The 25,948-nt window shown below is 42.0% G+C and overlaps 1 protein-coding gene and 1 pseudogene across 6 annotated transcripts in view; one reads left to right on the top strand and one right to left on the bottom strand.

Moving 5' to 3' along the window:
• Positions 1-25,948, bottom strand: part of KCNS3 (potassium voltage-gated channel modifier subfamily S member 3) — a 38,333-nt gene that overhangs the window by 5,560 nt on the left and 6,825 nt on the right. For 3 of the 6 annotated variants that reach the window (XM_027623066.1, XM_027623071.1, XM_027623072.1), the window contains exons 2-3: positions 15,178-15,287; positions 8,115-8,306 (exon numbers count right to left, since the gene is read on the bottom strand). The gene's annotated coding sequence lies outside the window, so the exon portion shown is untranslated. Of the gene's footprint in view, positions 1-8,114; positions 8,307-15,177; positions 15,288-24,736; positions 24,882-25,948 lie in introns of those variants that run through there. The other 3 variants (XM_027623070.1, XM_027623069.1, XM_027623067.1) reach the window with 2 other exon arrangements.
• LOC113938001 lies at positions 22,466-22,793 on the top strand (annotated as a pseudogene).

Here is a 25,948-nt window from a genome sequence, read left to right as displayed (position 1 = left end):
GAGGGAAAATATGTGTGTATATATATACATATGCATACGTGCATATACCTATGTATATGTACACACACACTTATATAGAGAAAAAGAAATAGCAGAAGCACAAACTGAAAATGAACAAAGTGCTTCGCTATACAGGGAGAGAGGGAACAGGGTATAGGTGACAGTGTTGGAAGCTGGACTTGGGAACTGCGTAAATGTTTTACATAATTATGAAACAAAATTAAATAAAAAAGAAAAGGACAATCCCTAAAAATTTAACTTTACTGTGTATCAAATTGGTCATTAACCTCAGAGAGATAAATTATTTCCAGATTTTTTTAATTTAATTTAACTTTAATATTTTGACTGTACATCCATAGTGGTATACACCCTAGGACAAATAAACTCTAAACATCTTAAAAATATTTTTAGTATTCATATTGGTATAATTATGCTGAAACGTTTATGCACACACACATAGGGTAAAGCAAATAAATGATTATATTAATGTCACGAAGAACCCCCGAGATTTTGAGTGCAAAATAAAATACAAATGTAAAAATCAAAGAAATTAAATAAGAGCCCAAGGATCCTAAATTTGAATTGGAAATAGCATTATGAACTGATAATTGAACTCTTCCTAAAAGAAAATTTTATTGCCACTGAAAAAGCCTACAACAAAATGACCAACTCCAATGGATGCTAAGAAGCGTCACTTACATCTCCCCTTTCGAACTAAGCCACTCATTCTCACACCTGCTGGAAGTGTGAATAGCTAAGGGCTCTCAGTTAAGTCCCTCTTTGGGAATCACCCTCATTCAAAGACGGCTGTCTTGCCCAAGGTCACCCTCCTTCCCCAGGCCAGTTCACATCCAGTGACTTATGTATGAGGGGGCTATAAAGACCCAGCAACTTTTTCTCAAGGTAGGCTCCAGAGTTCCCATAGGATCAGCTGAGATTTCTGTCCCAGCCTCATCACAGTTCAACTCTTCTCCCTGCCCAATCCTACCTCCTTCACTTCCCACTGGTATTGGTCCCAAAGGCACCTCCCAACAAACTTCTTGCACATAAATCTCTGTCTCAATCTATTTCCCTGGGAATCCAACTGAAGACACCAAGTCAAGAGCAATGAACATCTCAAATTGGTGCAGATTAAGGCATCAAAATACAATTTCTCACTAAAAAAACAAGGGCTCCTTGGAGAAATAGCCAATCCTGGGCCTGGGGTAAGAAATACCCAAGATAAATGTAAGCTGGTGCAACCACTCTGGAAAACAGTATGGAGGTTCCTCAGAAGTTAAAAACAGAGCTACCCTATGACCCAGCAACTGCACTACTAGGTATTTACCCCAAAGATACAAATGTAGGGATCCAAAGGGGCATCTGCACCCCAATGTTTATAGCAGCAGTGTCCACAACGGCCAAACTATGGAAAAAGCCCAGATGTCCATCGACAGATGAATGGATAAAGAAGATGTGGTATATATATATATCTACAAAGGAATATTACTCAGCCATCAGGATGGACGAAATCTTACAACATGGATGGAACTGGAGGGTATTATGCTGGGCAAAGTAAGTCAATCAGAGAAAGGCAATTATCATATGGTTTTGCTCATATGTGGAATATAAGAAATGGTGCAAAGGATCATAGGGGAAGGGAGGGAAAACTGAATAGGAAGCAATCAGAGAGGGAGACGAACCATGAGAGACTCTTAACTATAGGAAACAACATGAGGATTGCTGGAGGGGAAGTGGATGGGTGGATGGGGTAACTGGGTGATGGGCATTAAGGAGGGCACATGATGTAATGAGCATTCAGCATATGCAACTGATGAATTACTGAACTCTACACCTGAAACTAATGATGTACTATATGTTGGCTAATTAAATTTAAATCTAAAAAAAAAAGAAATACCCAAGATAAGCCTGGACTATCTTGTTATATTAGAAAGCAAGGAAGTTATCAACAAGGACAGGGGTAGAGTCAAAAGGACTCAGGGCCAACTTAAGGAGACTCCCACTGGCCAAAGATAGTAAATTTCTGCATCAAAAATAAAAAAAAATAAAATCTCCCAATAGATTGACTTCTGTTGAGCATATTAAAATCCCTGAGTTCATAATAATATTTTTTAAGAAAGGAAGAAACAAATATATTGGTCACCTTTGGAAGGTATTAGAGTATCAGTTCATTATTCTGGAATGTGAGGGGGGGAAAAAAAGAAAATCAAACATTTATCCTATGTTTTCCTGCATGAATTATACCTTAGGAGAACTATATAGTAGTTAAAGAGCAAATATTTTCTTTATAAAATATATTGGAATATAAAAATATTCCAATAACTCAAAAATAATAATAACAGAAACAACTAAAATGGTACACTAGAAAATATATATTTAGATTTAAAAACACTTTGAAAGTAAAAGCATGAAAATAGTAATCAGAGAGCAGGAGTGGCTCTACTGATACCATACTGATACCATACCATACAAAAATAAAACAATCAGTCAAGAAAACATAAAAATTATAAATACAGATGTACCCAGCAACTGAGCCCAAAAATAATATCTCTATTTGCAGATGGCATGATCACATATATAGAAAATCCTATGGAATACATACACACACAAAAATTATTAGAATAATAAATAATTCAGCATTGTTGCAGAATATGAAATCAATATATAAAAGTCAATTATATTTCTATACATTAGCCATGAGAAAACAGAAATACGAAATTTAAAAAACAATTCCATTTACAATAGCATCAAAAATTAATATTTAAAAATAAATTTAACAAAAGTGGTACAAATTTGTGCCAAAACTACAAAATACTGTTGAAAGAAATTAAAGAAGACATAAGTAAATGGAAACACAACCCCAAATAGCAGGACTCCCCAAATTAATCTATAGATTCAACATAATTCCTATCCAAATATTAGCTGCCTTTTTCTTCTCAGAAATTGACAAGCTGATTTTAAAATTCATATGGAAGTGCAAGAGACCCAGAATAGCCAAACAATCTTGAAAAAGAACAAAGTCGGAAGACTCATACTTCATGATTTCAAAACTTGCTACAAAGCTACAGTAATCAAGACAGGATCGAGTTGGTATAGGATAGACAGGTAGATCAAGGGAACAGAATTAAGAATCCAGAAATAAGTCCATATCTATGGTCAACTGATTTTCAACAAGGACGTCAAGACAATTCAATAGGGAAAGAATAATCTTTCCAATAAAGGGTATTGGGACACTTGGATAGCCACATGCAAAAGAATAAAATTGGATGCCTTCCTCATATCATATACAAAAATTAATTTATCAGTGAATCAGAGACCTAAATACAGGTGCCAAAACTATAAAATCTGCATAAGAAAACACAGGCATAAATTTTTGTGACCTTGGATTAAAATGACTTCTTAGATATGCACCAAAATCACAATACAATAAAAGGAAAAATAGATAAACTGACTTCATCAAAATTAAAAATTTTGTGCTTCAAAGAACATTATCAGGTCAAAGGACAAGTATCAAGAAAATGAAAAGACAACCCACATGGTGGGAGAAAACATTTGCAAATCATTTATCTGATAATGATCTAGTATCCAGAATAAAGAACTCTTACAACTCAACAATAAAAAGACAAATAACTTACTTAAAAACAGGCAAAGGGTTTCAACAGACATTTCTCTAATGACGTACAAATGGCCAAAAAGTCCATGAAGAGATGGAACATCATTTGTCATTAGGGAAAATGACAATCAAAAACACGAGATAAACTACACCAGTAGGATGGCTAAAATCAAAAAGTAATAATAATATAAGCATTTTACTATAATGCAAGTGTTTGTGACGATATGCAGAAATCGGAACCCTCATGCCTTACCAGGGGTAATGTAAAATGGGGCAACCATGCTGGAAAAAAATTTAGCCCATTTCTGGAAAAGTTAAACGTAGAGTTAGCATATGATCCAACAATTCCACTTAGAAGTATATTTCCAAAAGAACTGAAAACATATGTTCAAACAAAACATACACATTAATGTTCATAGCAGCATTACTCATAATAGTCAAAGAGGGAAAACAACCCAAACATCCATGTCCATTAATTGAGGAATGGATAAACAAAGTGGTGTATCCATTCAATGGAATCTCATTTGGCCATAGAAAGGAATGAAGTACTGATACTACAACAGGAATGAACTTGGAAAACATTTTTCTAATGAAAGAAGCTCGACCAAAAAAGACCACATATTGTATGATTCCGTTTATATGAAACATCCAGAATAAGCAAACCCATAGAGACAGAAAGTAGATTGGTGGTTGCTAGGGGCTGGGAGGAAGAGAGAATAGGGAGTGACTGACAGTAGGCATGTATTTCTTTCGGGGGTCATAAGAATGTTCTGGAATTAGATAGCTGTACAACCTTAGAATATACTAAGAACCACCAAATTATGCATTTTAGAAAGGTAAATTTTATCATAAGTGAGGTGTATCTCAATAAAACTGTTATTTAAAAAAGGATCCCAGCTACCGAAGAAGGAACGATAGAATTAAAATCTCACAATTTTGCAAGTCATCATGGAATAATGGATCTAGGCTGCTAAAACCCAAATAAAAAGCTGATGGGGCACTTTACGACAGCTACATCAGAATAACAATACCCGAGCCTGAAGTAACAGAAAGAAACAAGACACAGGGTGCCTCTTGATAGAAGTATATACAGAGTTCTGCAGTATTTCAACAACAACCAACAATCAGTCCTGAATTTTATTGAGAGTTTAGATCTGCCATTTGAAATCAGAGATTTCAAAGTAACATGTACAATGACACAGCAAAATCTGTGGGAAACCGTACGGGACAGACCCCACAGACCAGATAAGCGATGTATCAGATAGATCCAATGTGTGGGCTTTGTATGAATCCTGATTTTAACTAGCCAAATGCTTAAAAATACATATATATACCTGAAAAACAGGGACGTTTGAGTATCAATGAGATACTTGATAATATACAAGAATTATTGTTAAGGTTTCAATGTGCTGATGGTATTGGAATTATACTCTTTAAAAGAACCCTTATCTTTTGAAGGTGAATACTAAAATATAAAATTATACCATGTTTGGGATTCATTTCAAAATAATCCCTGGGGGGACAGGTAACAGAGCTGGGAAGTGGAGGGTTGGGGGAGGTTGCTCATACAACATATGGCCATGAATTGATCATTGTTGCAGCTGGGTGATGGGTTTAATGTATTATTCTCCCTATTTTTGTCCATCTTAAAATTCTCCAACAAAAATGTTTCAAGAAAAATTTACTAAGCACCTTTTTGGGCCGTGCACCATAGTAAGTGCTTTAATAGACACTCTTGTTCACCCTTGAATTCCCAGCAGCCTGTGCAGTACCCGGGCACTAGGAGGCAATGAGGAAGCATCACTGAATGAATGAATAATTTCCTTTAATTCCCTAACCGTCCTAAGTGATAAGATCTTACACCCCACCTTGCAAATAGGGACACCTGAGGCACGGAGTTTGCCCAACATTATCCAGATTTTCTGCGGCAGACTCTTTCCACTATGCCTCGAATATGAGTACTTAATTTTTTTTTTAAGTGGGAAGGAGGAGGGACTGGCTGATCTTTGAATTTACCTAGTTTTTCATCATCCTCATTAAAGAGCGCTATACTCTTTAGCAGGGGATTTGGTAGAAGGATGCCGAAGACACATGGGGGTCTCAAATCAGGCACATCCAGGAGTACAAAAGGCATTTGGCCACAAAGTGGAAAACCCAAGTACTATTTTCATTCTTTTCCTCAAGAAGAGCATCAGCTCACTGTGCCGCTCCCCCAGCCCACTATCAACCCAAATTACTCATGGTGAGAACACTGTATACTGTATTTGGCCACCTTGGGCCTCTTGGTGTTGGAAAAGAAAGAAAAAGATGTCAAAAATCCAAGATACTTACTGGCAGCTTGAAAGAAAAACTGCATTGATCTACTTCTCTCCGAATACCACCCTGTAAAACGCTTTTCGAAGTCATTAACCTCTTACTCACCTCCGCTCTCAAACTCACTTAAAAAAAATACTCTCAGAACTGTGTCTTTTCAAGGCTGACAAATTTACATGCACACATGTGCATGAGAGACTTTGCTGATGCTCTTGCTTTGCTCAGAAAAGCAACAAGAGCATAACAAATACAAGTCGGTATTTTGATTGTGCAGAATCACTTTTTTCAATCGATTCCATAAATGTAGACAAAAGCCTAGATTCCTTCTGCCCTCCCACTTGTCCAAAATCTACATTAATCCTTCCATCAAATTAAAAAAAAAATAGGGCATTTTTCAGAACTAATACTGCCACCTTTTTGGGATATTCTGAGAGCTGCATTTCATCCCATTAAATTTAAAAGAAAAATCACTCATGTTTTTAAAAGGGGGAGGGTCATGCTAAATTCCATTTCCACCCATGGCATGTGAGGATATTCCAAATAAAAACAAGCAGATGTAAACAGAATTAGAAATCTAAAGTCAATCCACACCTATGGTGGGAGGTGTTCCCACCAGGCACCTTCCCTGACCTTCTCTTATAGCAAGCTCCCCGTGCACCAGGGTGGGTAACACGTAAGGAACAGAAAATTGGTTATCAGTGCTGGGCAGAGAAGAGCAGAGAGCATGGTGAAATACCAGCGGCACTGCATAGCCCACCCCGTGTGGTTTAGAAACGGAGATGTTGTTGGAGCAGCTAAAACAGTGCAATTCTAGGAAATGAAGGGCTGCTTATGAGACATCTAGAAGGTCATGCCCAGCGCCAGCCTATAGAATACATGAAACTCCAGGGAGCCTCTCATTCATACAGCTCATCTCCAACCAGAGGCCGCTCGGAAGGCTGAGTGCTTTATTGAGGCAAGCGCTTTACTAAAGCAAAATGCTTTACTGAGGCCAGAAATCTATACTATTGGTAAAAAACAAAGAATTGCAGATGGACCTGAAACAGGAAAAGAAGTGGATGGGCCACAAGAGGGGAGCCTTAACTCTGCAGGAGGTACCCCATCAGGAGTCACCTTACGTGGAGGAACCTTATGTGGAGGAACAAGCATATGCTTGTATTGGTGTCCAGGGGCGTTTGGGAGAATGTGAACGCACCTGGGCCAAATTAGCAGGTCCCCCCACCCGCTTCCTCACCCCTCTCACCCTCTCCCAACAGCCCCTGGTGCACAATCATGTTAGCACCCACCACAAGATATTATAATGTTTTCACAGTTCTCCTCACCCAGCCCCCACAGGTGTTGTCCCTACACCCTAAGCATGGAAGGAATCCTGTATTGCCACCTCTACAGTCTCAGCCCCGTATGCTAATTTCTGCCCGTAATCTAGTGAAAGATACTCACTTTGATCCAGAAGAATTAAAAGGCTATCACTCTTTTTGTCAAAGAGCTAGCGGAATGATCTAGACCAGACAAAGTGAAATGAAATGCCTCCAGGGGGCAAACAAGTAAGTTCAAACAAATGAAGCAGGTTGGTTGGGACTGTGGTGAGCCATCGGAGGCAGAGGCCGCTCAGCACCGGAGTCCTTTGTGGGAACAGAGAGCCAGGACGCATGTATCTTATGGTGCTCCAGGAGACCCGGAAATCCTGATTTTTATGTGGGGTATCTCAGGTTTAACTGGAATTGATCCAACACGTTTTCAACATTACGTGACTCAAACAAAATGTGTCTCCAGGCCAGGTACTTCCGAGAAGCCCCCAATCCGTGACCTGAGCCAGACTTCACCAACCCAGCTCCACAGCCCATTTTAAGCCAGACTGACTTAAACAGACTCAACACAGAATCTTATCACAATAACAGTAGTTGTTACTTCCTCCAGTTTGGGCCATAAATATCAGAAGGGGGAGTGGGCAGTGTGGGCTACTGATTCTTCCAAAGCTGGCTTGGCGCATCCCCCAAAAGAATCCAACCTAATCCTTCCAGGCTGGCTTTCTCACCTTCCTCTTTTACTGCCCCAACTGCCAGTGAATTTTAATCGGAATAGTCTCCCTGGTGTGTGACCTTCATTTCTGTCACTACACTGTAAGGCTCATTCTCCCCTCCCTCTGGTTAATAATGGGGCCAGAGGAAAGATCAGTGGCATCTCTTACCCTTGTGGTGTCGATGGCACACTCTCTGCCCTCATCCTGTCCAGTGGAATGTCCATCATCATCCAAGAAGCTCCGCCCTTCTTCCCTCACAGGTGTGTGTAGTACACATAGGCATTTAGTAGCCAAAAAGAAGAGAAGAATCCTGTTTCCTGGTTGAATGGGCCAAAGCAACCACTGGGTAATCACTCTCACCTGCAGAAAAAGCCAGAGGTCAAGTTTTAGCTCCAAGGAAGAAACACACCCAAGACGTTCTAACTCAAACTCAGTGATCTGGGCACTTTACTGATTAGACCCATCTCTTATAGCCCCATGTCATCTCAGGGAGGGGGTGTTCTTCTCCACACATACCCTCCCCCCCCCGGGCCATGGAACCATCACTCTCACTGGACACAGGGATAGGGAGGCATCACGGCCCCAGGACCTGACTCACAATCACTCTCAGGCTTAAGGACCCTCAGGTTTTGACTATAGTGGACACTTGGGACATCTCCACTGACCCCAAAGCCAACAAATCATCCAAAGCTAAAATGAGGCACTAGAATTAGAACCGTAGTCATTCACCTCCCACACAGTTTCTTCTAGGAGCATTATTTTCCTGGCTAATTTATCAAGGATATACTTAAAAGCTTCTAAATGAATACATTTTCATCCATTTCAGAGACCAAGTTCTCAGTGTGACTGCCCTAATAGAATTAACACTGCTGCTCTAATTTGAAATCAATAGGTTTCAAAGGCTGGCCAAATTTGATTTTGCTTTATTTGTCCATTGTTGTATTTCACAGATCAGAAATGACTATGCATGCTAGATGAGAGTCCTCCGGTTAAACGTGTGTGTGTGTCTACGGATGTGTGTGTAGTGTGTATGGGGGCGTTAAGCTTGTACCAAAACAAAAGGACAAATTTACATGTCTCTCTCTGAATAAATTAAAGAAAGCAAAAAAATTTCCAGTTCCCAACAAGGTAAGCCTTGCCTCATGTTGATGCCTCCCCATAGATTTATATTAGTATCTAAGCAGCCATCCACTGATTTTCATGTTTTCCAATCAATGCTAGGTCCTAAAGGGGGCCAGGGGTGGGTGAAGAGGAAGAAGAAAAGATTGATTCCGAGCTTCGGAAAGAAAATGAAAGAAGTGCCTTCGGCTATGTCAGTCATTAAACAAACAATCATTACAGCTTAAGATCTGCCTGGAATTATCCTAGGCGTTGGGATTGCAAACAAGACACAGTGCCTGCCCCCTCCTCCCCACCCCAGGAGCTCCCAGGCCCAGGACCAAATGTAATAAACAAGGAATGGTATCCTACCAACACCAAGGGGGCAATGGAGACGGAGAAAAGCAGGAACACACCGGTCCCAATAATGGCCAAAGAAATCCTTCAATGCATTTTCACCTCTAATAAAGATAGCAAGGAAAGATCCAGAAAAAATAAAAAAAAAAAAAAATGCAGCTCTACTCAAAGTGAATTTCTGAGACCAGGACTCTCTTAGCAGAAAAGGTAGAGCAATCTCAACAGGGATAAATAAAATCAGTTCAGGAGCTAAAGTCCTCCTCCTCCACAACCTCCCAGCAACACCTCATTGGGTCAGTCTCAAACATTTGTGTGCCACTGAAATGCAGAAATGCACTGTGCTTTTTTTCAAGGGTACAGCACACACATATAGTCTTCCTTCCCCAATGTAGCACATGTTAAGGGAAAAAGTAAGATTAATCTGGCTGGGAGATAATTAATTAACTGCAAACAGCTTTGATATGACTATATTAATTATTGAAGAAAAAAATTAACAAAGCACTTAGGCTATTTGGCACTTCTAAGAAACCCCAAGCATTGTTGGGCACTGGCTCATCACAGAAGGACTGGCCCAGGGACAGACTGAGAGGGGAGCTAAGTGTGTCTTTTTTACAGAAACTGTGGGCCCTCCATCAATGTCTGATGAATTAATAACCTCCCAGGCTGCCTTTTTTCTCTGTCTCCCCCCAAACTCAGAATGCCAGTGTTCTGCCTCATTTTCCATCACTATGACTCCTGTCCAAAAAACTAGATTTTTGGAAAAGATACAATACCAGTCAATAAGTCAATAGCTCTCGGTGTGAATTTATGTCAATTCACACCCCTCCTAGAGCATTCACATTCTAAGGGTGACCTTTCCATGTAAAATAATAACCAGCATTTTGTGAGTCCCTACAACACGCCAGAACCTTCTAGGAGTTTCACACACATCACCTCTATCCTCAAAAAAATGTTAACTGTGATTCCCATTTGATAGGACATCGAGGCTCAGGGAAGTGATTTGTCCAAAGTCCCAAACCCAGTGAATGCCAGAGCCAGGATTCAAACTGAGGTAAGTCTGCCTGATGTGACTATATGAATTATATTTGATATGACTATATGAATTACTGAAGAAAAAAATTAGTTGTCGGGGAAAGTTAACGACTGGGAGAAGTGAGCAGAACATGCCCCAAACCAGCAAACTTTCGGAAAGAAAAACGTGTGCATCCAACACGGTCTCCCCTTCCTGCTTAACAATCCCACCACATGGTTCCATTCTCTACGTTCCCACCACCATCAGCATGTAACTGTTCAAAAGAAGACAGTATCGTTTGCAATTTAGCACCTAAGCAGGCTTCTGACTTTGCTGAGTGATTCAGCAGGATCGTGGCAAAACACATCAGGTTCACTCAAGTATTGCTAGCCTCTGTAGAATTCTCTGCACAATAAAAAGGGAGGCCCTCTGCAGCATGCTTGCAATGGACCCTCCAGCTTGGCTATATTTCCTGGTGGGTTGACGACAGCATTCAAAAATGTACAGAATGACTGGCTCCATTAATGAGAGGGAGAGGGTGAAGATTAAGTGGCCTCTTGGACTCTTTCATCATCCAGAGAGCTGACATCCAATCTTGGAATAGAACGAGGAAAATCAAATGGACAAGCAGATAGTACACAGGGGTAATAATAACTCCTGATGTCCATCTCCCAGGACTCAGATTCACAGGACTAAGGTTGCTCTCCAGAAATTAAACTATAAAATCAGTGTCTGAGAGATCAAAGCAGACACTTGGAGGGCCACTGCTGCATAGGTCTGGGTCTTACGTACTTGCACAGAATCCTGAGTGTATCTGTTACTGCCCTGCTCATAGTCTTCTGAAATGTTGTCACCTCCATCTACCCGCTGGACTGAGAAGCCTCCAGCTAGGGACAGTGTTATAATATCAGTCTTCATATTCATTATCCCTGTTATACAATGGTGCTTGACACATTTTTATTGAACCAATTCCTCTCCCCCAAGACAAGACTAAAGAGTAAATTAATTAAAAGAATCAATATGGATAATGAAAGGCAGTTGGTCAAGGGAAGTGGAGACGGAAAGTGTAAAAGATCAAAGTTGGTTGCCCAAGACCCATCCCACCACTTTCCGAAGGAGGTCTCGCCCTGAAGAGGCAGCATCGTCCAGCCCCGATAGGGACGTCTCAAGTGGAGTTTTAAGTGTCTACACCTAGAGTTTCAGGTATCATTAGATACCCAAAAACCTCTCCTTGTTCTGATTCTAGACCCCCTGAGGCAACAGAGAGCACGCGAGCATGTCCACTCTGTCCAAGAGATGTATTTATCAGTGGAACATAATAAGGCAGGAAGAGGTTTATTTACTCCATTTTCTGTAAGTTTCTATGAGAGTCAATCTGCTAGAGTCGGATCAACTCTAGGACATCTGAAAGTGAGTTTCTGAAGTTGCCAGGCTGCCAGAGAGCCTGACCCTGACCTGGGATAAGGTCACCAGGTAAATAGCACATTTAAGCACCATTCTGACAGCCAGCCAGCTTCCCTGGAGACACCCTGACCTTGCCAACCTCTACAGAAGAGTTTCTCAGCCTCAGCACTATTGACATTTTGAGGCCAGGTAATCCTCTTGCGGGGGGCTGTGCGATGTACTGCAGGACAGTTAGCAGCATCCCTGGCCTCAACCCACAAGAACTTCTCCTCCCTGTCCCCTAAGGTCATGACAACCAAAGTTGCCAAATGTCCCCCAGAGAGCAAAACCATCCCCAGTTGTGAACAACTGCTCTGAAGTAGAGTAAAAAGATCTCAGATAATCAGATACTCAGATTTGGAAGCTGGAAGTTCAGAAGGCTCAGAATGGCAGATTGCAATCATACGTCATCTGCTGACAGGGGCTGGGGATATTCCCCTGGAAACCTGTTCTTCTGGAATTCAGTCATGGCATTTCTGGTGTCAGACAAGCAAAACTTTGCAAGTGAGGAAAGATAAAAGGCAGGTTAACCTTTTGTTGAGACTCGAAGCATGCTTCAGGCAATTGGAGTCTAGAGTAAAGGTTAGTGATTTTCTCTGAGAATCTATCTGATATTTGCTAACATTTTTGGTGCCAGCATGATGCACAGGGCAATGCACACATACAGTTTGAAAGATGTCTTACTATAGCTCTCGGTAGGTAGGGGTCCTCTTGCTGACCACACCCACCCCTGACCAAGCTCCAATCGTGTGGACATTAATTGATGTCCCAAGAAAAATGCAAATACATGTCAGTTTTGTAGTCTTACCCCTATTTATCAATCACAGACTAATTTTCAATAAAATCTAAGAGTACTGAAATAATAGGAATAATAACAAAAGGTGAAATTCGGCCCTACTTCTATCTTGATTAACTAATGAGAGTTGTAGTCTGGGGTTTTGCTTAAATAAAATTAAAATCTCACAATCAGACTGCCATAATTAGATATAGGGTGCCAGAAAAAATGTACTTATATTTAAATCCTATAACCCAAAGCAATCAGAATACACCACCTCCCAGTTGATTCCGACGGTAGACTACTAAGAATATCCCTGAATTACTTCGTTTTTCCAAATTATCAAATTTTAAGACATAGGTTAATATGAGAAATCCTTGAATTAACAATGACTTTTTTTTTTTAAATTTCGCTCTGTCCCCAGAAGAAAATAAAAACTTCTCAGGGTCTAATACATTCAGGGATTAAAAATAAATTTATAGAAGTTCTGGTCTTTGGGGAGGAAACCAGTAAGTGCCTTCCAAAGCAAAGCCTCTAAATTATATTTCAAAAGTTAATATAAATTACACTTCTCTTGGCCATCCAGAATGAGTAAATCCAATACCATCTCCAGAAATCCCTAAGGCTTGAAGCACGGGTAACTAAACACCACTTTCCTCTCCTCGGGTTCTGTGTTCCTAGACAACCCTCCCTGGGGAACAGAGGGAGACAGCAGGCTACTGCTGAGTCACTGAGTCACCTCCAAAGGCAATATTCAGAAAGGAAAGTGAGGAAAAGCCCATTGGAAGGGATCTCCCTCCATAAGAGGGAGCGAAACTTCGCAGCCACTGACCCCAGCATGGTCATCCCCACATGATGACAGGGCTCTGGGACCACCCCGAGTGGTCCATATGGCTGCCACTATCCCACCAGCCCCAGTAAGGAACTGCCCTGGCTCCCTCCACCTTGCCGGAGCCCCTTATAGCAGAACTGCCTGAAATCAGGGGCTCAGGCTATAGCCAGGACACAGGCAGGCAAATCAGCCCACCCAGGGGCCACAGACCCTGAGCTCAGTCTCATCTCTCCCCGTGTTTTTCATAGCTGATGCATCCAGCGTCTGAACTAGCACAGTGATTAAAAGAACAACTGAAAGCAAGCAATTTTAGAGAGTAGAGGGGAAAAAAAAAAAACCTATCATGCCATGGTAATAGTGATAGAAACAGGCAAAAGGAAACCTTTTGGAGGTCACTGTAGCAATGTGTGTTACAAAGTTGCGGTTTCACATCAGAGACTGTGTCCTGAAGGAATAAATTAGACAAGTGTGCAAGGATGGGTATCCAAGGATGTTCATGGCATCGGTAGTTATTCATAAGAATAAAAAGTCAAAGGCAACCTAAATGTCCATCAATAGGAAAACAGTCAGTTAGATCAGGAGGTAGCCATGTAATGGGATAGTCTGTGGCTATTAAAAACACTGAATCATAGGGCGCCTGGGTGGCTCAGTCGTTAAGCATCTGCCTTCAGCTCAGGTCATGATCCCCGGGTCCTGGGATCGAGTCCCACATCAGGCTCCCTGCTCGGCAGGAAGCCTGCTTCTCCCTCTCCCACTCTCCCTGCTTGTGTTCTCTCTCTCGCTGTGTCTCTCTCTGTGTTAAAAAATAAATAAAATCTTTAAAAAAATAAATAAATAAATAAATAAATAAATAAATAAAAACACTGAATCATAGGAAGAGCTCCCGTATACTGAATCAGGTGTTTCAATAGGTCTGGGTGTTTGCATGTCCGAACCCACCTAACCCTCACAACACTTGAACAAGTAGTATTTTTACAGGACTCATTTTACAGATGGAGAAACTGGTAAACAGAGAAATTAACTAACTCTCCAGGGTCAACAGCTATTAAGTGATAGCTTCATGGTTTGAATTTAAACAATAATGCTCTAAAGCCATTCTCTTAAGCACAATGCTCTACTACCTATAGATTCATGAAAAGATCATCCCAGTATGCTAAGTAAAAATAGAAAATAATTATAGTACAACATATGGCATGATCTGATCTTCATAAAAGAGGTCTAACTTTACAAAGGGATGAAGAATAATCTCTAAGAATATACACAACAATGTTATATGCATTCTCTCTGGATGCTAGAATTTGGGGTGATTTTTGCTTTCTACTCTGTACCTCTCAAGATTGTGTGACTTTCTTTGCAAGTATTATGAAGCCCTTATGTAAATAGTCGTTTTGGGGCCCCTGGGTTCCTGGCCTCAGCAGGTTAAGTGTCTGCCTTTGGCTCAGGTCATGATCCCCCTTGGTCCTGGAATCAAGCCCCATGTTGGGCTCCCTGCTCAGCAGGGAGCCTGCTTCTCCCTCTCCCTCTGCCTGATGCTCCCCCTGTGCATGCTCTGTGTGTGTGTGTGTGTGTGTGTGTGTATGTGTGTGTGTGTGTGTCAAATAAATAAATAAATAAATAGTCAATTCTTTTTGGAAAAAATAAAAGATCAAAAGCAGCCTTGGTCAGTACTTGGGGAGGGGAAGGGGGAGCGGGATAGACACTTAAGTGAACGTACGGATTTGGGTGAGATAGGACCCTCCACCGACGGCCTCCTTTGTCATCTGTAGAATCATACGCCTCTGCTGCTCATTCACATCTGCTCTGTGGCAGGCACTGTCCCGGGAACTACAGAGAACAAAAGACAACGTGGCTGCTGCCCTCAGAGCTTACAGTTGCTTAGAAGGGGTTAGAGGAGGGTCCACAGGTAAATGAATAATTGCAGAAGATGTCAGGTACCCTGAGGAGGGGTACCGAGGTGCCGTGTAAATTCACAGGAAGTAAGGGGTCCCTCTGAGATCAGGAAGGAGGGAAAACTACAGGAATAGGTGGTGGCATTTGAGCTGAGGCTTGCGGGTTGGGTGAGATGTGAATAAGTAAAGAAGACAGGTAGGAGTAAGAAGGTGGTCCTCCCCGGAGAGGAAAGAATACAACAAAGCCCTGGGGACTAGAAAGCTCGTGGTATGTACAGAGAGCAGAAAAGAGTTGAGTCTGGCTAATGGAGCCCTGTGACCTAGAGATATTCATGTAGAACATAAAGAACTCTACCTGTACTAGCCACACGTCTGTGAGCCAGGAATAACGAAGGTGAGTGAGCGATAGCTTTAGGAAAGGAGAACGGATTGCAGGTGGCCATACAGAGAATCTGCTGAAACAAGGACCATAACTCAAGTCTCCTGAACTATTTAGCCACAAGGAACCAGTCAGAGAGGCATAAAAAAGCTCTCGGAGTTATCGCTGTTTCCAGAACATCTGGAAATTAGAGGCTGGCTTTGGGTACAGCAATTCACCAGGCACTGCAGTGACCTAAGATGCCAAACGGTGCATTCCAGCACTGTCTACGAAGTGCAGACAGTGGCAAGGATAGAAATGTGGGCAACATCTCATGAATTTACCCCCCTTCTCTCTTGCACCTCTCCCTCACAGTGCAGGAAAGCAGGGCTCAGTAGGGAGAATTCAGGAGGTCCTTGAATTTAGATCTAAATCAATTGATCTAGAAAATCAAAGTCTTGATTTTCACTAATCTCTAACCGAAATTTAGTAATTCCTCCTAATAAAAATGCAGGCAGTGGCCCAGGGCAGTAAAAAGCAGTACCAGTGACTTCACCCCATAAGAAATTCCGGGTAATTTCATATCATAGCACACTTGTTCCAGGTCTCAGAAAATAATCACGTCGGTTCATTGTTTCTTTGAAATCACAGTAGTTACAGACCTATTGCTAGATCGTCCTTAAGGAGTTGATGAAGAAGCACATAAATCATAAGTTGGTTTAAGTATTTTGATAACTATATATTTCCATACAGTTGGATTCCTTTATATACTCTGGCTCTTATATTTTGTAGTTAAAAACACTGTTCTGAAAAGGGGGTCATAGGCTCCCCCAGACGTCCAAAGGTGTCCATGGCACAAAAGGGTTAAGAATCCATTAGCTAGAGATCCTGTTAAAATATAAGTCACACCATGTCACCCCTGTGTTCAACTCTTCAGGGGCTTCCATCTTCCTCAAAGCAAAACTCCCTTCCTCTCACTTTACTTACCTGATTTCATCTCCTTCTCCTCTCTCTCTTTCATTCCCAACTAGCATCCTGGTGTCCCTATTCCGTCATCATTCCTGCCTCAGGGCCTTTGCACTGGCCTGATCCCTGTGCCTGGAATGCCCTATCCATAAGGGACTGCATGACTTGCTTCCCCATTCTCTTCAGGCCTGCACTCAAATGATAGCTTCCAAATGAAGCCATTCGTGGTTACCCTATCTAAAATACCCTGCAGTGAAACTCCCATCCCCCACTCCTTGCTTTATTTTTTCTCCTTAGCATTTATCACTCCCTAAAATATACTTAGAGACATGCACTTTATTTTTTTATCATATTTATTACTTATTTCCCCACTCAGACATGAGCTCCACCATATCCCAAGTGGCTACAACCTAGTCTGACACACAGTAGGTTCTTAAAAGTTATTTGCTGAATTAATTAGCAGGGTAAAATTTGTCACATAGCTTGGCTGTGGCTGCTTCCATTCCATGTTGAATTTTAAAGCCTCCCCTGCTCATTGTATTCCTGGGAGAAAAGAAAAATCACGGTAAATGTGCCTGTGAAATTGTGGTCACCACCAAAGAAAGGTAGCTTATTTATCAGCCACTGCAGAGGGAGATGCATTTTTTTTCCTTAATAAAAAGAGTTCTCATCAAAGACAAGATAGACAAGGGGCACCTGAGTGGCTCAGTCATTAAGCGTCTGCCTTCAGCTCGGGTCATGATCCCAGGGTCCTGGGATCGAGTCCCGCATCGGGCTCCCTGCTCAGTGAGGAGTCTGCTTCTCCGTCTCCCACTCCCCCTGCTTGTGTTCCCTCTCTCGCTGTGTCTCTCTCTCTGTCAAATAAATAAATAAAATCTTAAAAAAAAAACCACAAAGACAAGATAAATTCACACACACACACACACACACACACGATAAGTTATTAGATCAAATTATGTCATAAAACAAACACAAAAAAGTAAATGGGAAAATTGGTACGTGGCATCCAACCAGCAAAACACCCACTCACCCAGCTTGAAATAGAGGTGACGCTCGCTGATAAGATCATCACACAGATGCCACCTGGCAAGTGGTAGAAGGAAACGGGCAGTGTACAATCACAGGAGTAAATGCAGGTAGTAAGTCACCGCATGGACCCTGCTCAACTTAACCTGCTGCTGTTGAAATGTACCATTGCCCATTTGAAGGCACTGTTGCTCAAACCAGCAAAAACGCACCTAACACTGGGAAGATCCGAACTTGGCAGGGCTGCCTTCACACACATACAAGGAACCTCATTCCATTCCAGCCCCTGGAGTGCTCTGTTTTAATAAGAACAACCAAAGCTAAGATTGGATTCCTTGTAGTTACAAAATGTGAGTCGAGGACAAAGAAAGTCCTATTTTATATCACATACATCCTTATATAGATATGATCAAGTCACTCACATATTAAAAAGTAACAAAACAAACTCTCCCAACCGCAATTGCTCTTGGCAACACAGCTTCTTGAAATCATTTTTTTACACTCAACCTTCCTTCTTCTTGTGCAATTCTTGCCCTAACACTCCATTAAGCGTTTTTGCTAAGGGCACCTCCAGATGACCAAACCCAAAGCACACTTCTCATCTGCGTGTGACTTACCTGTCCAAGGCATTTGCCCACCTCCCAGCCCCTGGGGGTCACTGATGCCACGTGTCTGACTATTCACTCTTGTTTTCCCGTGAAACTCTGTTTCATCTTCCCAAACCTTAAACCTGGGTGGGGGTGGGTGTCACGAAATAAAATACCTTTGGGGGCCATGCAGGTGCCTGAAATGAAAAAAGAGGACATCTGGTCGCTGTGACAAGCTGGAGAGCATCAGCCCCGCCAAAAGGGGACTGCTGTCCCTTATCTGTGCACATCAGGTGGTCAGATCGCCCAGCTTGCTGAAAACACCCACAAATCTTATTTTTATGTGAACTTTCCCGATTTTCTAAAAGTTGGCAATTATTGGTTTTAGTGTTTTGCTATCGTGAGCCAAATCAAACAGATCTGTACGCTGCAGCCTCAAATGGGTGTCACTGCAAACAGCCCGGGTTTCTCCTGCCCCTCTGCTTCTCTCCCTGGGGGTTTCGTTGCACTACAGAGCCCGGATGTGTATCTCCAGCCCCGATCTCCCCCCTCCCTTTCAGGCTCCGATACCTGCCTCCTGGACAAGTCCACCGGGACCTTAAAATAAATGTGTCTACACTTTCCCTTCATCCTCTATTCCCAAACATTTCTCAAATTCCTTTCCTTTCCTCATCCCTCCTGCCTCTGCTTTAATTCAGACGCTTGGTATTTTTCCATGGTTATTACAATACACTTCTAATTGTCTTCCCTGCCTTAGACCTATCTCCATCCCCTACCTTCAGATTCATTCTCCATTCAAGTTCAAGCTACCTTACAATGTGCAGGCTCCAGGTCCTCTGCTAGCTCCCTTGCCCTTCCTGATAAACTCGGGACCCAGAGTGCTTGAGTCTGAATCCCATCTTCACTACCCACTAGCTGTGTGACCTTGGGCAATTACTTAAGTTCTCTGAGCCTTGGTTTTGTTTTTGTTTTTTCATTTGTAAAACATGGATACTAAATATCACATGCCACATAGAGCAGTCATGAGGACTCAAAATGAGATAATAAAAATAAAGCCCTGGGTGGCTCAGTCGTTAGGCATCTGCCTTCGGCCCAGGTCATGATCCCGGGGTCCTGGGATTGAGCCCCGCATCGGGCTCCCTGCTCCATGGGAAGCCTGCTTCTCCCTCTCCCACTCCCCCTGCTTGTGTTCCCTCTCTCGCTGTGTCTCTCTACGTCAAAAAATAAATTAAAAAAAAATCTTTAAAAAAAAAAATAAAGAATAAAGCCCTCTTTGCTTAGCACATAGTAAATGCTCAATTAAATGTTAGCTGTCATTATCATGATTCCTCATCCATTATCCCCACATTCCACAACCAAATCAAACTCTAGAAGTATAAGGAATCCTCCCAAAGTATCCTTGACTTCTCACTCATTTGTCTGCTCAGAATGCCCTTCAAGACTCATATTTTCCATCATATTCTCCAGAACTAAGCCTTGACCCCAGACATCTCCCTGCCCCAAATCCAGGCCCCCACCTACCATTGCCTGCCTCCATCGAGTTTCTAACTTGCTGAACTGCAGTAGAACAATTTCCTGGAAGCCTCCACCACCGCACTGTGAACCCCACAAAGGCAAGGCCTACTTTTCCTTAATCTTTGTATCGTTAATGCCCAGCAAAAAATAATGAATGACTGGATGAACTTCTCTAATTCACAGGTCAACCCAGAGGGGCAGGCATTATCATGATCCAGCACTTACGCATGAGGTTCAATACAGTTCAGCCCACAGGGGAGGCAGCAAGAACGTCCTGCCGGCCTCTCTGGTCTCGGCACCCACCAATCTACTCCAAACCCCTCTGCCTAAACCCCATCAAGTTACTCTCATCCCCAATCTCACAGTGTACTCTCCTTCCCAAAACTCCTTGAAGCTGTCCCTTCTGTTCCCTTCTTTTCCAGTTAATTCCACTTTTGTCTTCAAGAAATCAGCTCAAAGATCACCTCTTTCAGGACACTTGCTTTGGTGTACCACATGTGAGAACATGCACACACACACACACACACACATCTGATGCTAAATAGGAAAAAAAAAATAGGCACATCTCCTTGGTGCTTCCACCCAATTTCTTTTTTTGCGGGGGGCGGACGGGGAGGAGGGGCAGAGGAAGAAGGAGAGAATCTTGAGCAGGCTCCAGACCCAGCATAAGCCCGATGCAGGGCTCCATCTCATGACCCATAGATCATGACCTGACGCTCAACCGACTGAGCCACCCAGGCACCCCTGGTCCCAATTCCTTAGCAACCTCACGGATACACAGTGATATCAGTGTCTGACACATAGCCAACAAGTGGGAGATTTGGGTGGAAGTATGACTGAATGAATGATCTACTTGAGGTAAAAGACAAGGATTTTCCTGCTCAAAATGGAGCAAAGAAGGCCACTTGGGAGTTGCCTTCACATACGTGCCTTCCTGGGGGCTCCAGCACACTGGTATGAGGATGCCTCGCTGAGCTACTGCTTCTCTCTACCCAGTGGGAGCGCCCAACACATTATGACATTTCCAGTGGATTGTAGAAAAGCGCTTATTGCTACTAGAAGTAACAGAGTGCTTTTGCCAAATTATAAATCTCAGTATGTTCGCAAGGAACTCAAAGAACCGAATGTCACTGCTCTAGTAAGTTGCCACAGTGGCTATTTCATGGGGTGAAAAAAAAAAAGTTTCATTTAACATTTTAAAAGATATAATAAAATAAAGGTGATCGTTCATACAGCATCTAATCCATTATTTGGAAGGTAGAAAAAAATGTTTTCATGTTTCACAAACATCCACATCCAGCTCCTAGAAGCCACCCTGGGAGGAATTCTTTTTTTAACACTTTCCCCAGAACTATCTGCTGTGACTAATTCCATACTTCATCCACATGAAAACAAAATTATAAAATAATGAGATTCCCCAGACAACGCAAGCCAAAAAGCTTTCAATTTTACTTATTAGCATTAAATCTCACACCTCTGTTTTTTCCAATTCATTTCCTAAGTGCACCTTCCATTTCCAAGTTTTCCACAGGAGGGAGAAGGAGGTGGGACAGAGCTGGAGGAAGAACAAGGAGATTCTCTGAAGAGCGAGGTATCCTCCTGAGAGTGAAGTTCAAGACCAAGCCCCAGGAGAGAGCTTTGGGCACCACCCCGGGACAGACTCCACAGTAAACAGGAATGTACACTTGAAAAAATCAAACTTTGTGTGCCCTGGAGGAAAGCATGGCTTTCTTTACCTGATTGTCACACTCAAAATCTTCCATGTCTTGCGTTTCCTAGTCAAGTTAGTTTAGCAAGTGAAATTCAAAATAGTTCCACAATAGACCAACCGGGTAGCTTCTGAAAAAGTTAACAATAGAATGTGCAAACAGAATTTTTTTGTTGCTTGTTTGTTATATAAGCTCAGGGGGAGAAAATATGTTGTTGTTTTTTTTTTTCCAGGAGCCACCTAGTTCTTTCATCTGAAATCACAGATAAAACAACACATTGAAATGCTAAAGTTCAAGGTCAGATAACATTTGATGAAAAGAGCTAAAATGTAGAACATAACAAAAAATTTACTTGGCTGCAGATTTATTCTACAGCGGTAGTTCTCAAAATGTGGTCGGGAGACCCCTGCGATTCCTAAGACCCTTCAAAGGGCCCATAAGATCAAAACTGTTTTCCTAATCAACTAAGATATTTTCCTGTTTACTTTCATTCTCTCACAAGTGTCCAGTGGAGTTTTCTAGGGAGTGTATGATGTGTGGGATCACAGACTAAACAAAGAAGCAAGTCTAAGAATCCCACTGCCTTCCATTAAACCAGACGATAAGTACACTTGTAAAAATGTAACACAATGCCACCTTTGCATTGTTTTTGTTTTGAAAAGAGATATTTTTCATAAAAATATGCCATTTATGTTAACATGCAATGAGAATATTGTCATTTTAAATGAATTAATAATTAATACTTCAAAATGTAGCTATTTTAAGATTTTATCTTTTTTTTTTTTAAGGATTTCTCTATACCCAACGTGGTCAAGGTTACAATTTACAACCCCGAGATCAAGAGTTGCATGCTCTGCCAACGTAACCAGCCAGGTACCCCTAAAATGTAACTATTTTAATTTCTAATATATATATTGATAGATGAAGAGTATGCACTGCAGCAGCTGAAGTCATGGCAGGACAGGTGTTTAGAAAGTTTCTTCCCCTCTTTGACCAAATTCTATTCAAAAGGAGTACAGCCAAAATCTCAGGGAAAAGTATTGCACGCAAGAATAGTAGCTGTTGGTTCGGGCTCTAAGGGAAAGGGTGGAGAGGTTAGCATGAAAGTTGGAGATAAAATTCTTCTCCCAGAATATGGAGGCACCAAAGTAGTTCTAGATGACAAGGATTATTTCTTATTTAGAGATGGTGACATTCTCAGAAAGTACTAGACTGAAACACATTATTATTGTAATGGTATCAGGTGAAGCTGCCCATTCACAGCTGAAGTTGTAAAATCTTTCGTCATGTAAATAATTTTGATGTCTCTCTTTTATAATAAATGAATAGTATCCGAAAAAACATATTGATAGATATAACTCCCATTAACAGGAGCTTGGGTGGGGGGGGGGGGCGGTTCTCAATAATGTTTAAGCATGGAAAGAATCGGAGACCAAAACAAAGGAATCTCAATTTCTTTTTTTTCCCCAATTTTGTTATCGTGATAAAATACACGTGACATAAAATTGACCATCTTAACCATTTTTAAGGGTACGGTTCTGTGGTATTGAATGCATTCCTAATATGCAACCATCAGTACCATCTAACTGCCAAACTCTTTGCCTCTTGTCAAACTGAAACTCTATATGCAATTGTTACTTCTTTGCGGTTTGTCTACTTCTATGCAATCAGCGAGGCAGCCCACACCACCTCTGTCCCCTGGAGGGTGTGTGTCTGTGTGCGTGGCATGTGGATCAAGGCCCTGCTTCCAGCAGAGAGAACTCCGCCTCCCTTCGACCCCACACAATCCTGGAGTTCCACGAAGAACCATCTAGCTTCCCACTCCTTGTAACTTACCTCTGCATTGGCGCGCATTCTGAAACCTAACTCCCGTGTCTAATAACGCTTCCATAGGATTTATTTCTGAGCTGCTGACACTAACTTATGAATTTAAGGTTGTAAAACAGGGCTTGCTTTTGTGCTTTTAAATGATGTGGCTGACAGGAGTGACTGGTTGAAAACAGCCAAAAGCAAACCCATTAGAGTTTAGGGCCACATTACACAACTGCATCCTGTCTTCTTTGCTTCAAAGCCCCATACAAAGGACACTAGATGACAAGGCAAAATGCACTGCAGTGTCCGCATTTTAAGTCTGGGGGGCACTGGGAGAAAACTCAGTGTGCGTCACCGCAAAGATGTACCACAGTGACATCTGCTTTCAAATTAGGTCAAGAAGTCCCGAGTTTGTCTTGAGACAAACCATAAGAGACTCTTAATCTCAGGAAACAAACGGAGGGTTGCTGGAGTGGAGAGGGGTGAGGGGGGATGGGGTGGCTGGGTGATAAGACATTGGGGAGGGTATGTGCTATGGTGAGCGCCGTGAATTGTGTAAGACTGATGAATCACAGATCTGTACCCCTGAAACAAATAATACAGTATATGTTAATAAAAAGGAAAAAAAAGAAGTCCAGGGAAACTACATAAAAGGTAAAGTTCTCAGGCAATATATGAACGTCCAACGAGATTCCTATTTTTGCATATCCAGAGAGCCTACCCTGTAGAGTTCTGATTTAAGGAGATGATAAGAGATGGGAATATTGATACCTTTTTACTCTTTGGCAAAGATGGTAGATAGAGGGGCACCTGGGTGGCTCAGGAGGTTGAGCGTCTGACCCTTGGTTTCAGCTCAGGTCATTATCTCAGGGTCTTGAGACCAAGCCCCATGCGGGCTCCACACTCAGTGGGGAGTCTACTTGAGATTCTCTCTTCCTCTCCTTCTGTCCCTCCCTCTGCTCATGCTCTCTCTCTAAAATAAATAAGTAAATTTTTTTTTTAAAAAAGATGATAGGTAGGTAGATAGATAGATAGATAGACAGACAGACAGGAGGACACTACCATATAATAACACCTTTCATTTACACTTTTAGCCTGGAGAAGGAGAAGATTCAACCCTGAAATAGCCTCAGAGCTAAATCATGGCCAGGTGATGTCTAATCACCAAGAGGAGGAGGGAGAAGGAGATTTGACGTCAGCAGCCTCATGAAGGTACCACACTTAGAAAACCGGGATCTTAAAAACCCACGAGAAAAACGCTGCCCAGAAGGTCTGATTTACTGACCTCAAAGACAAGAGTGCTGACCTAACTTTTTGCCGGAACCCAGGCATCTCCTCTCAATCCAATCCAACCAACCACAGTCCTTAGGTGCCAAGTTCTCCCACCCCTCTGGCCAATGAAATTCTTTACCTTAAGTAAATCCTAGGAAATGCTCTTAGATTCACCTTGGCATGTCAGTCAGCACTTAAGAAAGTCCAGCGCCAGACCAGTCCACAAAAGAATGAAAGTTAAAAAAATGTGGGCATATTCAAGCCCCATATTTTCGTCTGCTGGCATTCCTTTATCTCACCACCATAATTATTGGCCAGGACAGAAGTCGCATTCCTGAAAGAAACAGCAAATGTCTTAACTGATCTTTGGAATAACTTTCAATTCTATGGTCCTATCTATGGTCTCATTCCACATAGCTAAAAATGGATCATTTTTTCTTCTTTTTTTCTTTTTTTTAAGATTTTATTTATTTATTTAGAGAGAAAGACAAATAGGGACAGAGAGAGCAAGAGAGAGCACAGCACAAGCCGGGAGGAGAGGGAGAAGCAGGCTCCCTGCTGAGCAGGGAGCCGGACGAGGGGCTCAATCCCAGGACCCTGGGATCATGACCTGAGCCAAAGGCAGATGCTTAACCAACTGAGCCACTCAGGCGCCCCTGGATCACTTTTTCAAGGTCCCATCAGGCTCTCTGTGATGTTCATTATTGATCTTTAAGCCGTCATATTCTGTTAAACGTGGGTCTCCAGATGACAGACCAGACGTACCTCTCTTGCATCTCTTTATAAGATACCCATGGATAAAGAGGAAGACTCTCACGGGATGAGGAACAGCAGGTAAAGAAGGATTCCACTGGGGAGACACAGAAAGTTGGCTTAGCTGTGCCCGGGGCTCTCCACTAGGCTTCACCCCCACATAGCTCAGCAGGGCTCGGCATCTCATCACCACCGTCTCCCCATTTAAGGCAATTCGGAAGCAGCTTATTGGTAATCATCAAAGAGCAAATGCTTAGAATCTCACCACAAATGTTCCACATACCCACTCATAGTTCTCCTAGTTCAGTTTATAAAAACGATCCAAATTAACCCATGTGAATTACACTATTGAAGAAAAACATCCATAGACACATTACCCATTTTTTCAATCATACAATCAACAGGCTATGAGGAAAATAAGAACAAAAACAAAAAGAGAGAAGGACAAGAGATGAACTAAAATTTGCCCAGCAATTAGAGACAAAACCAGAGCTAGGATTCAAATGTCTTAACCATCTAGAAGCTTTAGTGCCATCTGACTCCAAGCACAGAGATGTGGACATGTTGGTTCATTGAGGAGCTGGACTCAGCTCCCTAA

This window comes from Zalophus californianus, chromosome 8 (genome assembly GCF_009762305.2).
Source record: "Zalophus californianus isolate mZalCal1 chromosome 8, mZalCal1.pri.v2, whole genome shotgun sequence".
Taxonomy (NCBI): Eukaryota; Metazoa; Chordata; class Mammalia; order Carnivora; family Otariidae; genus Zalophus; species Zalophus californianus.
The sequence above is the reverse complement of the archived record's forward strand: the minus strand, read 5'-3'. Positions and strand labels throughout refer to the sequence as shown.